Source organism: Bidens hawaiensis, unplaced genomic scaffold (genome assembly GCF_021521415.1).
Source record: "Bidens hawaiensis isolate Kalapana, Puna unplaced genomic scaffold, B.hawaiensis_p1.1 tig00008059_1, whole genome shotgun sequence".
Taxonomy (NCBI): Eukaryota; Viridiplantae; Streptophyta; class Magnoliopsida; order Asterales; family Asteraceae; genus Bidens; species Bidens hawaiensis.
In genome coordinates, this window is record NW_027491568.1 from 177,729 (window position 1) to 189,020 (window position 11,292).

Sequence of the window (11,292 nt, forward strand, 5' to 3'; positions counted from 1 at the left end):
GGTTAGTTTTTTTTTTATTTCGAAAGATTATCGTTTTTAAGTCCCGTGTTTTTTTAGTTTCTAATGATGATGTTTTTTAGTTATTATATCGTTTTTTATTATATGATTAATCTTACTTGACCCGAACCGTTAAACCAATCCGAATCGTCAACCCGACCCAATTTTTTTATACGCGTTCTTATATATTTAGAGCATCTTAAAATAGCGAACCAGATAAAAAAAAATTCTAAATACGTCACTGACAATAGGTCAGTAGTGGGGCACCGACACTGCCACTATATCATTAAAAATAGGACCGGCCACCAGACCTCGCCGTCACCACACCATCAAGGGTTTCCAATTTCACCCACGAAACCATAAATCAGCAGCACACACCCGCGTATTAAAGACAATGGTGGCGGTTGAACACGGTGAAGACGACGGTGGGGATCTAGACGGGTGTTGAAGACGCTGGAACCAAAGGCTGGGAGGCTAAAAGAATAAAATATAGTTTGTAGATGGCAGGTGTAAAGTTTGAAGAAGCCAGATGTCAAGTTCTACACACGTGGAAGAAAAAGAAGCATCCTATGCAGAAGATACAGAGTACAAACATTTCTACACAAAGTGCAAAAGCATATTGCAAGCTCCTCCCAAAATTGTAGTATTATAAGTTCCCATTTGTAATGATAATGAAAACAAAAACATGTGATTAAAATGTTCTATGCAAACGAATATACATACACAATTTATCGTATTATTCGAACTTTGGTATGCTGCAGATTCAGGGGAATCTACTCGTAACTCATATGAATGTCAATCAAGAACATTTGCATAATGTTTCTCCGTACAAATACTGTCAAATTTGGTAATGGCCATTCTCTTAGAACTTTGCATACGGGTCATATGAATATTTCTCCTAATATTAAATTGCATAATGTTTTGGTTGTTCCTCAACTTACTAATAACTTACTCTCTGTAAGCAAGCTTACCACTGATAACCCGGATGATGTCTTATTTTCTCAACCAATATTTACTCTTCAAGACAGGAAAACAGGTCAAGCACTAGCTCGGGGTAAATGTGAGAATGAGCTCCGCGTGATTTCAGGTGATCATCAAGCTTTCGTTGTAGTTTCATCGACAAAGGCTTCTTATGAAACTTGGCACAAACGTTTAGGGCATATTTCTTTTGATACAATTTCTTTTTTGAACAAATATGGATGTTTATCTGTAACTTCTATATTTTACCTAAGCCTATTATTTGTGATTCATGTCAATTAGCAAAAGGACAGCGTTTTCCATATGAAATAAATTTTAAATGTGCCGATCACCATTGGATTTGGGTCATTGTGATTTATGGGGTCATGCATCTGTTTCACTTGTAGATGGTTATCTTTGTTATGCCGTGTTTGTTGATGATTATTCCCGTTTACCTGGTTTTATCCGATTAAAAGCAAATCCGAATTTTATGCGGTGTTAATCGTTTTTCTACATTTTGTGCAGACCCGGTTTTCAACAAAACTTAAAGTTTTCCAAAGTGACGGGGGCAAGGCATTCGTATTTATAATACGCGGCATGCACGTTTTGAAGAAGAGTGTTTACCTTTTTTGCGGTCTCAAGCTTCCATAGATTGGGAAACAATAAGTGTCTCCACTTTTTTTGAAGAAATACCTCCCATGGATCCATCGCAGACTATATTAAAAGATTTAAATGAGCCACCACCAACTTCATGGTTGCACTACTAACGGTTGTCCCACATGTGACGTATTAAATTCTAAGCCCACCTCCAGTCAGTGTGCCATTACACCAACACCAACAACAAATGGAGTCAAATATTAATGTGCACCAATCATTCGAACCACTAGTGGTTGTTGTGTTGACCCCTCAAACTGAACCTGCTCTAATTTCAAAGGCAATCTGACCGTAATCCCGAGCCCATTGCGGTTCCACCAATACTAAACACTCATATGATCATCACTCGTGGTAAGGAAGGGGTTTTGAAACCCAAACATCAAGCAAATCTCGTCTTCCAAGATACACATAAATTGTGTTATTCTTTATTTGCTTCTTCTGACCCTAGGTTTTAAATCGGCTGCCGACATGCATGAGGAGATGACGACTCTTAAACAGAATGGAACTTGGATATTGGTACCTCAACCCACAAACATTAATGTTGTTGGTTCTAAGTGGAGTTAACTCTGATGGCTCTATTGAGAGATTCAAAGCACATCTTGTAGCTCAAGGATTCACTGAGAATGCAAGGGACCTCAGAGGCCATGTGCGATTTAAAAAAATGGACCCCTCGTTAATATACTTGTATAAAATAGAGAATCACTGATATGACGAAAAACGAGTATTAATCATGTTCAAACTTTGTAAAATAACTTTTTTAGCTTATATGATTTTATATAACATGCAAACATAGTAGACGTCTCAGTCACCTTAAGTTAACCACATTTAAACAAGTAAAGGTAATAAATTAACTAAATAAATAACAAAAAAATAAATCTATGAACTTTAACAACATTTTAAACTTTTAATAAACACTAAATAAAAAAGCAAAATAATAGGTTTGAGATGCAAAATGCTTTCTTGATGGTCGCTCGGCCAGTCAGATTTCCCATGACGTCAAAGTCTCCTTGGACATTCCAGCAATCACCATCGTTGACAGTCCCATCGACCATGACAATTGACTATGAAGGTCATTATGCCATTATCCACAAGTGTTAACCAGATATCGATCTAGCTAAGGTCGATCAAGACTTGTGTTCTAATATTCCTAGACATAATCTCATGATTTTAAAAGTTTCTTTTTTCAATGGCTTAGGGAATACTCCGGCTGTATTTTCTTTCGAAAAAACCTTATTAATAAACATGTGATCTTTTTGCACATTATCTTTAAGAAAATGATGCCTAATGCCTATATTCTTAGCTCTAGAATACAACACATTATTCTTACAAAGATCTATAGCACTTTTACGGTCACAAAATATTGGTTTTGGAAGAAGTACTTAACTCATACTCCACAAGTGTTTTTTTCATCCATAACGCTTGTGCACGTGCTCTACCGGCGACGGGATATTCGGCATCAGTTGTGTAAAGAGAAACGGAGGCTCTTTTCTTTGAGAACCATGACGTTAGTGCAAGTCCCATGAAAGCACATACACCACTTGTACTCTTTCTATCAATTGTGCATCTACCAAGATCTGCATCGGCAAAGCACATGATATCACCACCTTCCCATTTAGGATACCGTGGACCTAGTTCTGTAGTTCCTTTGATGTAGAGAAAGATGCATTTGACGGCTTCATAATGTAATTTCTTTGGACTTTCCTAAATCTTGGACAATAGCAAACACTGTACATAACTAATATCGAGTCTAATTGTCGTTAAATAAAGCAAGCCCCCAATCATACCTCGGTACGTAATACTGTCAAATATTTGACCTCCTCATCTTTGGTTAAGGTGGTAGTTGTAGCCATAGGTGTATCCATAGGTTTAACATTCATAAAATCAAAATTCTTCAACATATCACGTATATATTTAGATTGATTTATGAATATGCCATCATCATATTGTTTAATATGCCATAATCAAATTCATCATGCATCTTGTTAGCGAATTCATCACATAAAGTTTGACATGAAGAACCAAATATAATATTATCAACATATATTTGAACAAGCAATATGTGAACTGTAACAATTCGGATTTTCCATTTCTTATTTTGTATTCGTACCCAGCCGGTTTTTATGTTCGGGAAATTTTATCAATAAAATATGGCTTCTATCGAGCATTTATTATTTTATTATTTATTTAATATATATATAAATAGCTTTCATTTATATACCTTTTTAACCCAAAACTATATTTTAACCTCCTTTGGTACCCTTATCCATAGCTCAATGACCAAATTGCATGTCTGCCATAATTATCTATATCTACATTTTAGATAGACAAAATGGTCATTTAGCCATCCCGGGAGAGACGACCTTAAAATTAATTCTCCCTTCACCGACGGCGTAGTTTCTCCTTCAATTCGATGGTTACATACTTGCGTACTATCCTCCGGTGACGTTCACACTGCTGCCATTGAATGCCCCAACTTCAGTCGTCAATTGGAAACCGACAATCAATTAATGGGAAATTTTTTATGAAATGGAGTTGATTAATAATATCTTTGAGAATGACAGATCATCTGACAACATTCCTGAAACATGTAATCCGCTATTGAGAATAGCGAATTAGGGAAAACATGATTTAACCCCGTTAGGCAGGCAAGTTAACCCAGATAACAAACCAAACTAACTAACTAACCAAACTAACCTAACTTTGGATTCTACCCCCTTATTGTACACCTCAAAGCTCCCATTATCATCTGTCATTTCACATGCAAAGGCTGCCATTAATTGGATCCCCACCATGCAAAGGCTTCATTATTGTCCACAAAAATAAAATATGAAAGCTGCCAATATATATAGGATTCCCTACCCGCATGCAACCTTACAATCTAAGACCCGTGAGCTGCCATGAATGCAACCTCAAAGCTGCCATGAGCTGCCACCATGAAGAAGACGAAGACCAGAAGTTTTTTTTTCCTAATCAGCCATTACAAATAGCGGATTAGGTTTTTAAAAAAGGTTCTCCTAATCCGTCATTGGTAATGGCGGATTAGGTTTTAAATTTGAAACCCTAATTTTGTTAAAAACATTAGTAAAATATTAGATAAATATTAGGGTTTAAATAATAGTTAAAAATGTTAAAAAATAAACTAAATAACTTTAAGCGTTTTTCACAAGCATTTATTAAAAACAATTTAATTCACTATCAACTAATTAAAATATAATTAATTTAACCCCCCCCCCCCCCGGTACGGCCCCGTTCCTGGTAACCTTACTTTAGCGTCAGATTTATTCATAAATACAGTTCTAAATATCAGAGTTAATTAAAACTTTTGCGAAATAATAAAAAATAGCTAACCATTTATTACAAACATTCATAAATTGTCTTTTAAAACATAACACGATAGATAGTATCAAAACATCGAGACAAATCTTCAGATGCCAGCCTCTTCAATCCTTCCATGTGTCCCTCTCATGCCAGCCGTCTCAATCTATTTACCTACGTGCATACTAAAAGTCAGCTACGCTGAGTGAGTTCTAGCTAATAAGGAAACATACATTACATTTACATACTAACATACATACGTATCCGAAGACACATATTCATACTTAACCTGTTACCGCACTTTCATACATACATACATACATACTATCACTTACCTCAGCCCACCGAGAGTATGTTCATAGTCCGTCGTCTATACATATACTCAAGGTCGTGAACACGTAAAAGGTCCGTAGTCCTTACCTATGTTCACCTTTCATGGTACGTACAAGGTCCACAGTCCTTCCTAATACCATCCTACAATAACAACACGTTCAATGTCTGCAGTTCTTCCCTATGTTGCCACCTATTCCATAGCACGTACGAGGTCTGCACTCCACCCCTATGCTATTACATATACAACACATATAAGGTCCGCAGTCCTTTCCTATGCTGACTCCTATCTACAAAACATATAAGGCCCGCAGTCCTTATCTACGTTGACATCTATCATTTATACGCGTACAAGGCCCACAGTCCTTAATTACACCATCGAATGCCACGTCTATGTCCAACAGAAGTTAGAGGGATTTGACATCCTAACTTACTGTGTTGGACGTAGAGCCCGCATACTGTACATACACCTGCCTTCACGTACCATATGCACAATAAATATATATAACGTAGCAAACTACAATATAAAATACGGACACACTAGGTATCCTTCACATTAATCTTCTAACACTTACCTTACCTGGCGATACGTTCAATATCTGGAGATTGTTCACGCACCGACAAGCTTTCATTCATATCCTCAATATAATAACTATCATATAGGGCATACACTTACCACTTAAGGTAAGTGTATTAACTAATCACATCGAGTATGCACACAGCCCCGAAAACATAACAAGGAAATGGGGCTAGAAACTCACATGTCTCCTGATTCTTTCTGAGTTAATAGTGATTAATTTCTTTAACTGGACTCGGCTAACTGTATATCAATTATATGTATTAATTAACTAACCCTAAACACATTATTTAAGTATCACCAGAAACTATTAAGTCTGGTTTATTCTATCAAGTTCTCAGTTATATTCGAAGGGCACTTGTATTTGAATAGACTTGCATTATAGACTTGTATTTGAATAGACTTGTATTAGAACTTGTATTCGAATTAGAACTTGTATTCGAATCAGAGCTTGTATTCAAATGGAACTTGTATTCGAATGGAACTTGTATTCGAATTAGAACTTGCATTCGAATTAGAACCTGTATTCGAATTAGAACTTGTATTCGAATCAGAACTTGTATACGAATCAGAACTTGTATTCGAACGAAACTTGTATTCATATGGAACTTGTATTCGAATTAGAACTTGCATTCGAATTAGAACTTGTAATCGAATTAGAACTTGTATTCGAATAGACTTGTATTCGAATTAGAACTTGTATTCGAATCAGAACTTGTATTCGCATCAAAACTTGTATTCGAATCAGAACTTGTATTCGAATTAGAACTTGTATTCGAATAAGAACTTGTATTCGAATCAAAACTTGTATTCGGATGCCAATTCCCATTCGAATGCATCCACTGTAGGTTATTAATACCTTTATCATCTTTATCACCATATATTTTAACATCCATTCTCATATTATAGTATCATATCACCCTTTAAACGTTTCCATTTCTTCCTTTGCCTAAGATCTAGTCCGGTTTCCATAAAGCTTGAACCTTTATTGTTTCAAACCCGTTTAGGCTAGATCTAGTGTTTTTTTGCATGAATCGTATATACTAACAAGTCCATTAAGTCAATTTTTAACATCAAGTATATATTTTTATGGTATAAAAATACCCGATTTGCCTTAGTACCAAGTCTTAGGGCAAACCGTTCATGAAAACACAACCTTTATATGAAAAGTACATACCTTTGAAGGGTTTTAGGCCACGGTTAGCTTCAGTCGTACACTATGGACTTGTTCTAGCTTGCTTGGCTACGGATCTATCAAAAGTTAAGCTCGGTTCTTGGATTTAGAGTCTCGACCGTAAGGAGGTTTATGCTTGAGAGTGTTTGTGTGTGTTTTTCAATGTGTAGACTATGGTGTAGAGATGGATAAAAATGGAAAGGATTATGGTTTAAGGGTATTTATACTCCCTTAAGTCCATGGACCTTAGGCTCATCTTTCCTTTTTGGTCCATATTCAATTCCATCTAATTAGCTTATTCCACCTATCTTAAATATTTTATTATTTCTCTACTAATTCAAGTAAACTTTTCCATCATAAATAAATAATATATTAATTATTATTCTTGAAAATTTCGGGATGTTACACCCCCTCCCCCAGTAACATTTGAAAAGAAGAAAAAAAATCATTTGGTATACCCTCGGATGAAGTAAGCATAGAGTTGCATATGACATGACCCATTAAATATATTAAAGTAAGTAAGTATATCACAATCAAATATCAAGCATCAACTATCACTATATCCATATAATATATTATTTGTGAGGTTAAACAATAAACACTATATAGTTAGAAACTAATTAAATAAAACACATTTTTTTTAAAATTCAATAATCAGATAGACTTAAAAACGGTAGTGATTAATGAAGAATACATAAAACATAAAGAGTCCATAGATATTAAATGAAATATGATCCAATTCATGACATCTACTTCTCTTGAAAACTAATTTATACTTAAGACATAAAATAAAACAAACAGAAACTTAAATATATGATAAAAAATACAATAATTAATGTTGTCGGTTCGGACAATTGTTGATCCTGTGACTCGTTTTACAACCAGAACACCTACGACCCGTCCTTTCCTCAGCGTAGCTGGCATCCATCTCATTATGCATCCTCCTCGCACGCCGTCTTCCCCTTACGATAGTTATCTTCGATGGGTTCCCATGAATTCGCCAACCGACGTACATCCAATCTTGTTTATGAGGCACTGGAATATACTGGTAGTTGTATTGTGCACGGTATGTTTCTGTATAAAACCTTGGATCAACAGTTTTTCTTTGACTTTCACGTATGTGATGGCATACTGCAATTGCATGGCTACACGGGAACCGATAAATTTGCCACTTACCACACGTGCAGGTTCGTTTTGGAATTGAAATTAGGCATGATATTTTTTTTCTTTAAATTAATGATTAATAGAATATTGAATATTTGGGCTTTAAATATTAAAAGCTAATAAAATACACATTTAAAATCAAAAATCAAAAGCAAACCTAAAACTACTAGTATTATTAGTTATTAACCATATGTAACAATCAAATATTTATGTTATTAACGATATGTTAAAACTAAACAAATGGTCGTCGGTAGATTTTGTTTTAATGGTTACAGTTAAGATATTATGGTTATTTCGGTTCAGTATGGTTTTTTCGGTTCTTAACAAAATACAAACCGAACCAAAAACCAATATTTCGGTTTTTGCTAAAGTTCAAAACCGAACCACCGATTTCTAATTCGGTTTGGTTTTTACGGTTTGGTTTTTTTTGGTTTTATTGGTTTCAGTCCGGTTTTTCGATTTTGTACACACCCCTACTTCCCACTACTCCACGCAACACAACCCAAGCGTTTCACCCATTTGGTTAAACATACTTTATAAGCTTTAACCAAAGCTTCAACCCTTACCTTTTTGAGTATGACTTGCCCATTTTGGTGAGTTTGATTCTTCAATGCATGGATATGATAAAAGACTTACCAGGAGTGGAATAAGTCTTTTAAAAATTTGAAAATCAAATCTTTTGTATATTTAAACAAATGTGTTTAATTATATATTTTTATAAACCTATCCTAGGTTTATAAAAACTAACAACATATCTTAACTAAGTTGTTAATTTGTCTTCTGTGAATTAATCTTGTGATTTCTTCATCTTCATGTTGGTGTAGAAATCTTGATTTAACCCTTGGGAGACATGAACTTGATAATCATGATCTTGGATATGTGTAGTCTTGATTAAGTCTTATGTTGCTTAAGTGTGACTAATGATGATCAATTAAGTGCTAAGGGACATGTGTGTGACATATATAGTTATCAATGATGAACTATAACTATTTTATGCCACATTGTCTTAATTAAGTCATTATTAAAACATTAAGGTTGATTAAAGTTTAAACCATTATTTTCCCAACAATAGCCCCTTTTTTGATAATAACAAAACTCAACTGAAGGCATTTCATTAAGTGACATAGATTACTTAAAAGTAACTACATTGTTGACTATGTCAGCCAGGTCACACACCTTGTTCATTGGTTATCATCAAAAGTCACACAAGTTTTCAACTTGTTGATCTTTAATAATCTTCAAACTTTAACATATTGACTTTTAGATTTTGAGCTTCAAACTTTAGAATCTTCAAGTATTCAATTTGATGGTCTTCAATGATCTTCAACTTCAATTTCTCTCCCCTGTTACGCTCAAACTCAAACATGCTAAACCCATTTCGTGTTAAAAGGTCGGTCTCATAATTTGACTACCCAAATATTTAAACTTAATTTTCAATGAAAAAAGATGTTAAAAATGACACAAATATATAATATTTATAAATGATACTAAACTTATATATATATACACACACACACACATACACACATATATAATAACCGAACATTTATAAGCTCACTCTTGTGATACACTCATTCTAACACCATGTGCCTATGACTTTGTTAATTGTTATGTGTATTGTTGTAACTTTAATTGTTTTTTTACACAAAAAAATAGTTCACATTATTAAGTCCGTTAAGGCCTAAGGGCAAAATTTTTCTGGTTTGGCCGGCTTTGTGAATTCTCAGGGTTGTCAAGGTTGCCACTAAGACTATATCCACGTTTTACAAAGAGAAACAAAACCTTAAAAGATACGTAAGAGAATCTTATGGAAAGATTAACACACGTCATGTCATCATCGGTTAAGACTGATCCTTTTGCTACAAAAACCAACCGTAAAAAATATGTCATTACTCATTTCCTCTCCTCTCATCTCAATAATTCATTTGACCCATCCTTGTATACATACGGGACACCCAAAAACTTCCAAGGGTGCCACATGGGCTAAAATGCCCTAAAACAATCATCGTGGATGATTTAAGAGCATAACTAGTTGATGCCTGATAAACGCTAGCCACATCACTATATGCACCTGTTAACCCTTCTCATTGTAAGGAACGATTGTCTTACCTCTCTCTCCTCATCCTTTCACATAACTTGGCTAAAACACCGTATATAGTAATTAGAGAAAAAAATATTCTAAAATATTATAGTGGTCAAACAATTTAGAAGCTTTACAAGCGTTTTTTAAGAGTTTTTAATTTAGCTATGCTGCATAAATAAATGGCTGTGGATATTTGTAAATAGTCCTAACTCGTGTCCTAACTCCTTGTAGGTAAAAGTGCTTAAGTCTATTTACATGAATAGTTGATAAATATGGTTTGGTAAAAAATTAAAGAGAATATAATTTGGACGAGGACTGTAAATGCAATTAGTAAACTCAACGATGAAGACATAATTTCACTTTCAGTTATTAAGAAATAATTGAGAAAATAATACTTTGCTTTGGAAAGGTGTGTGAGTTGGGGATACTATGTTGTGTTCACGGTATCTAGAGATAAACAAAGATTGTTTTCTTAAAGAGAGGTTGGTTGACTCGAGTTGAGTGTGGAGTTGGAAAAAGCATTTAGGATATGGGGTAGAGGATGGTCAACGTATCGAGATAATTTCGAGTCTTTCTTTAATATACTTGTTTGATTACAATGATAGGTGGATTTGGGAGCTGGAATTGGTTGAACTCTTCTCGGTAAAAGGAGCTAGATCGTATCTTGATCGGTGGGAGGCCCGGGTGGTTATTCTCCAACGAGATAGAACAAATATATTCCTAGAAAGGTTAGTATTTTGATTTGGAGGTTGCTTGTCGTACTTGTCGGCCAACAAGGTATAATTTAAGTATAAAAGGTTTAAACATTCCTTCTATTTGTCGGCCAATGTGTTCAAATTTAGTGGAAGTGTCGGATCACGTGTTTTGGAGAGTGTGTTATTGCGTCCAAAAAATAGAATTCTTTTAAAGATGGTGGATTAATTAGAGTGCCCATAATGAAGTGATTTTTAGTTCAAATAGCAAAAACAAAGAGACTTTTTGATTCCACTGTATCGGTTTCTTTTTTGTGGTTCTCGTCTTATAATGTTAAGCAACATTTGA